General features: G+C 46.8%; 1 pseudogene; it reads left to right on the top strand.

The window, feature by feature from the left end:
• The first annotated feature begins 2,491 nt into the window (after positions 1-2,491).
• LOC142430645 (rab9 effector protein with kelch motifs pseudogene) lies at positions 2,492-3,605 on the top strand (annotated as a pseudogene).
• The last annotated feature ends 2,198 nt before the right edge of the window (positions 3,606-5,803 follow it).

Below are 5,803 nucleotides of genomic sequence, written 5' to 3'. Positions count from 1 at the left end.
CATCCCCCCCCTCCCTCATTTATACATTATAATTTTTTTCATATCTTACACCGGCCACTGTCTCCCTTTACCCAGTTTTCTGTTGTCCACTCCCCTGGGAGGGGGTTATATGTAGATAATTGTGATAGGTTCCCCTTTTCTCCCCCCTTTCCCCTTATCCTCCTGGTATGGCTACTCCCATTATCTGTCCTGGATTCCCTGTGTTGCAAGCTCTTATCTATACCCATGTACATGCTCTGGTCTAGCTGGATTTGTAAGGTAGACTTGGGGTCATGATAGTGGGGGGAGGAAGCATTAAAGAACTAGAGGAAAGTTGTGTGTTTCATCGCTGTCAAGTCTCCGATCATCCCTGCTCTTTCATCCTGGGTTCCTCATTCCCAGTTCCCAGGAGTCATGTGCTCTCCATCTTGGTGGTTCCTCAGAAATCATTAAGAACAAAACAACACCTTGGAAACATATAAAAAAGGGCTCAGCACCATCAGCTGTTACCAACAAAAACCAACAGCAGGGAAACTCCATACCAAACCGCTCCTCATGAAGTGGATTCTGATTCAAGAAGACCCCGTTGGTCGCCGAGTGATAAGCTCCCGAGGATTTTTCTGGACTCTGATTTTGCAGAGGTCGATCAGCAGAGCTTCCTTCTGCCACACTGCTGAGTGGGCTGGAACCATTAACCTTGAGGTTAGTAATTGAGAGTAAATGGTTTATGCCATTATGAAAACCAAGACCAAACCCACTGCTATGGAATCGTCTCCAACTCACAGCAACCCTGTATGTGGTTTGTGAGACTTTGTAAATCTGTATAGGAGCAGACAGCCTCATTTTTCTCCCTAGAGCACCAGTTAGGTTTGAACTAACAACTTGGTAGTTAGCAGTTCGGTGCTTACCTAACATCACGACCAAGGTTCTTTTCATTAGCCACTAGATCAGTGGTTCCTAACCTTCCTCATCCTGTAACCCTTAAATACAGTGCCTCATGTGGCGGCGACCCCCAACCATAAAATCATTTTTGTTGTTACTACATCGCTGTAATTTTGCTACTGTTATAAATCGTCATGTAAATATCTGATATGCAGGATGTATTTTCATTGTTATAAATTGAACATACTTAAAGCACAGAGATGAATCACAAAAACAATATGTAATTCTATATTGTGACCTATTTATTTCTAATTACAAATAGATGAAATTTTGTGTTGAAGCATGTTGTAGCATGGGTAATAATAGTCTTAAACTAACAGCAGCAAACTACATAGCTACATTTTGCGATAGTATGCATAAAAAGCCAGCGTCAGTGTGAAGGTTAAGACAGCTACTTTCTCACCAGATCAGCATTTCTGCATGTGGGCAGACCCTCCTGGGGACGGATAGAGGAGCGGTGTCTTGGTTCCTAAGACCATGGGAAATATATGTTTTCCAATTGTCTTAGGCGACCCCAGTGAAAGGGTCATTTGACCCCCAAAGGGTCATGGCCCACAGGTTGAGTACTGCTGCATTAGATAACTTAAAATTAAAACCCCAAAGAACCCCTGTACATACCCATTTGACTGACTCAACATTTTTAAATGGTGCTAACATCAAATTCTAGCAAACAGAATGTACGAATATATGAAGCTCCCATATATTGCTGGTCTGGATGTGTAATGATGTAATCAGCCTGGAAAGCATACCCAACAATGTTATTCATAATGGCCACTAGATGGAGACACTCAAATGCCCTTCAATGAATGAAGAGTTGCCCTGTGGTTATCCATACCCTACACTCACTGCCATCCACTCCTGTCTAATCAATTCCAACTCATAGTCACTGTAGGACAAAACAAAACTGCTCCACTGGGTTTTGGAGAATTTAAATCTTTTGGGGAATGGACAGGCTCATCTTTCTGCACAGAGGAACTGGTGGGTTTTACCATATAATGAATGCTATGTAGTAATCAAAAGGAACAAACTATTAATATACACAACAACTCAGTTGGATTTCAAGGGAATACTATTGAGTAAAAACCAAAGCAAAACAAAAAAACTCAAACTCACTGCCATCAAGTCAATGCCAACTCATAATGACCCTAGAGGACAGGGTCTAACTACAGTTTCTGAGACTATAATTGTTAATGGGAGTAGAAGCCCTGTCTTTTGCTCTTGGGGAAGCTGGTGGTTTTGAACTGCTAACTTTGAGGATTGCAGCCTAATGTGTAACCAGTACACCACCAGGGCTCAAGGAAAGAAGAAAGTGAAAGAAAGAAATCTTAAAATGTTACATATCGGTCAAACGCCGGCCACCCTGCGCTGCTGTCACCTCTGGGAGAGACGACCCTGTCCCGAGAGCACCCGCCAGGGCGCGCTCCGGATACTGGAGCCCCAGTGACCCGGCTGGAGGTCGGGGAAGAGTGGTCTTCCGACCTCGGCCATGGGCTCCGAGGCTTGGGACAGCCTCAGGGCCCGGAGGGGCGACTCTGGGACAGGGACTGCGACTTCCCTCAGGATCCCCGTTGAGGGACCCAGGATGGCATTCGAGGGGCTGAGACGCCCAGGCTCGCCGCGTGACCCCAGATTTCTCACCTCTGGGGAGACAACGAGGATTTTCTGATGAAAAACGACGAAATCTCTTCAGAGGCCTGAAGAAGCAGCAGCAGCAGAAAGCCAATCAGGCATAGGACACCATGCAGCTGGTGCCTGTCTTGGAGCCTGGAGACAAGCCTAGGAAAGCAACATGGTACACTTTGACGCCTCCTGGAAGCAGCCCTTGTGCTCGGGTTGGCCCCAGCTGCTCGTATTTACCCCCAGTTGGTGATGCTAAGAGAGGGAAGGTCTTCATTGTTGGAGGAGCAAATCCAAACAGAAGCTTTTCAGATGTGCACGCCATGGATCTAGGGACACATCAGTGGGAGTTAGCCACCTGGGAGGGCCTCTTGCCCCGGTACGAACATGCCAGCTTCATTCCCTCCTGCACACCGGACAGCATCTGGGTGTTTGGAGGTGTCGACCAGTCAGGCAATCGCAACTGTTTACAAGTGTTGAATCCTGACACTCTGACTTGGTCACAGCCAGAGACACTTGGAAAACCCCCATCCCCTCGGCATGGTCATGTGATGGTGGCAGCAGGGACAAAGCTCTTCATCCATGGAGGCTTAGCAGGGGACAAATTCTATGATGATCTCCACTGTATCGATATAAATGATATGAAATGGCAGAAGCTGAGTCCCACTGGGGCTGCCCCTGCTGGCTGTGCTGCCCATTCAGCTGTGGTTGTGGGGAAGCATGTGTACATCTTTGGAGGAATAGCTCCCACGGGAGCACTGGACAGCATGTACCAATACCACATAGAAAAGCAGCATTGGACCTTGCTTAAATTTGATACTTTCTTACCCCCTGGATGACTGGACCATTCCATGTGTGTTATTCCATGGCCAGTGGCGTCTGCTTCTGAGAAAGATTTCGATTCAGTCCCTCTGAACTGTGAAGCTGACAAAAATTTTGAGGACAAAGAAGTCATCCAAGGTGATGACTCACAGCAAAGTGAGGACACACTGCTCTGTTTTGTGTTTGGTGGCATGAACACAGAAGGAGAAATCTATGATGATTGTGTTGTAACTGTAGTTGACTAATAAAACACATTACTTGTAAGGAGCTCTTTCAGAAATGTGAAATGGAAAGTTAAAAGTTAATGAAGATGTTTTATACCCCCAAAAATGTTACATATCGTATAATTTCCTTTGCATAACATTCTCAAGATTACAACGTCATAGAAATGGGGAGCAGATGAATGGCTGCTCATCTGGTAAGAGTGGGACAGGCAGGGAGAGGGGTGTGAGAGGCTGTACAAAGGAGAAGAGTGATCCTTGTGGGGACAAGATAGCTGTGCACCTTGATCATGGGAGTGATTACATGGATCTATACACATGATAAAGCTGCACGGAATCACACAACACAGGTGTGCACGCACATGCCAGGTTGTGCAAAATGGGTGAAACCTCTAGACAGGGTTTCTGAGACTGGAAATCAGGCAGGAACCGACAAGCTCATCTTTCTTCGGTGGAGCGGACGTGAATTTGAACAGACAACTTTGCAGTCAACGTCACTGCCTAGGCGATAGCACCCCTAGGGCTTCTTGAGAATGAGAGCTGTGTCGCATCGATTGGTGTATGTATTTCCCCCCAGAAATAGTGTTATTCTGATATCTCCCACGACATGATAAAAACACTCATACCTACCCTACAGGACAGAGTCGAACTGCCCTTATGAGTTTCTGAGACTATGACAGTTCAGGGTAGCAGAAAGCCTCATTTTTCTCCTTCAGAGAGACTGGTGGTTTTGAACTGCTGACCTTGAGGTTAGTAGTCCACTACTAGTAGTCCACTACGTCCACAAAACTCCTTCAAACTAGGAATAGAAGGGCACATAAGGCCACGTCTCAGTTATCTAGCGCTGTTATAACAGAAACACCACAGGCCAATAGCTTCAACAGACAAATGTCTCTTTTCACAGTCCAGGTCAGTGGTTCTCAACCTTCCTAATGCTGCGACCCTTTAATACAGTTCCTCATGTTGTGGTGACCCCCCCCAACTATAAAATTATTTTCGTTGCTACTTCATCACTGTCATTTTGCTACTGTTATAAATCGGACAGCCCCTGTGAAAGGGTCATTCGACGCCCACAGGGGTCACGACCCACAGGTTGAGAACTGCTGGTCTAGGTGATTAGAAGTCCACCTGCAGGATGCTAGGTATACGAAAAGGCATTTTCTCTGTTGGCTCCCAAGGGAGATCCTATTCTCTGAACTGCTGCTCCTAGATGATCCACAAGATGACGTGGCTGGCATCTTTTTCCCCAATGTTTTCCTGCTCACTTGTGTTTAGTATCTCAAAAGAGATTTACTGAAGATATGCCCTACACCGATCCTGTTGTTGGCAGGTACCAACGAGCCAGGTCTGACTCACAGGTTCTGACTCATAGTGACCCGATGAACCACCCAAGGAAACACTGCTCGGATCTGCACCAACCTCACAACTTTCAGACGTGTGCCCCTTGTGACAGCCATCATGTTCACCCGTCTCCTGGAGGGGCTTCCTTTTTCTCACACACCAAACATGATGGCCTTGTCCAGGGACTGGACCAGGAAGACTGAAGAGGAATACATTTGAACTACGGGGTTGGCCAAGAATACTGAAAGTCCCACGGACTGCCCAGAGCACAAAATCATGTCTATCTTGAACAAAGTCCAGTCAGATTGCTACTTAGAGGCGAGGTTAGCAAGACTTCATCTCAAGTTCTTTGAAATGGTATCAGGAAAGACCAGTCCCTGGAGCAGCACATCCTGCTTGGTAAAGTGCAGGGGCAGCAAAGAAAGAGGAGGGCCCTCGACAAGACGGACGGACACAGCGGTTGCTACAATGGGCTCAGTGAATGAGCAACTAGGCAGAGGGTGCAGGACGGGGCAGTGTTTGGTTCTGTTGTGCATGAGGTCACTATGAGCCAGAACCAGTTGGATGGCGTCTAACCACAACCATTCATCTCACGGAATGGCAAGTCCTTAACCGAGACGGAAGCCTTTGCTATTTAAAGGCCAGGGCACGGGGACATTCGAAACAGCTGAGACATCTAGAGGGCAGGAAAGGAAAAGAAAGAAGACAGTGACAAGAGCCAGAGAGACACCATGTTCTGCGTGACGGAGTCTGAGATGACAGTTGTTGAAAAAGACAAGGAAGACAGGCTGCGGCCGGATGAGGGTCGGTCTCTTCCCACAGGCCCAAGAGACTGACAACGAAAGTGGGCAAAAGGAGAGAAATCATGGAAAGAGCAAAAA

This window comes from Tenrec ecaudatus, chromosome 17 (assembly GCF_050624435.1).
Source record: "Tenrec ecaudatus isolate mTenEca1 chromosome 17, mTenEca1.hap1, whole genome shotgun sequence".
In the NCBI taxonomy this organism is placed as follows: Eukaryota; Metazoa; Chordata; class Mammalia; order Afrosoricida; family Tenrecidae; genus Tenrec; species Tenrec ecaudatus.
The sequence above is the reverse complement of the archived record's forward strand: the minus strand, read 5'-3'. Positions and strand labels throughout refer to the sequence as shown.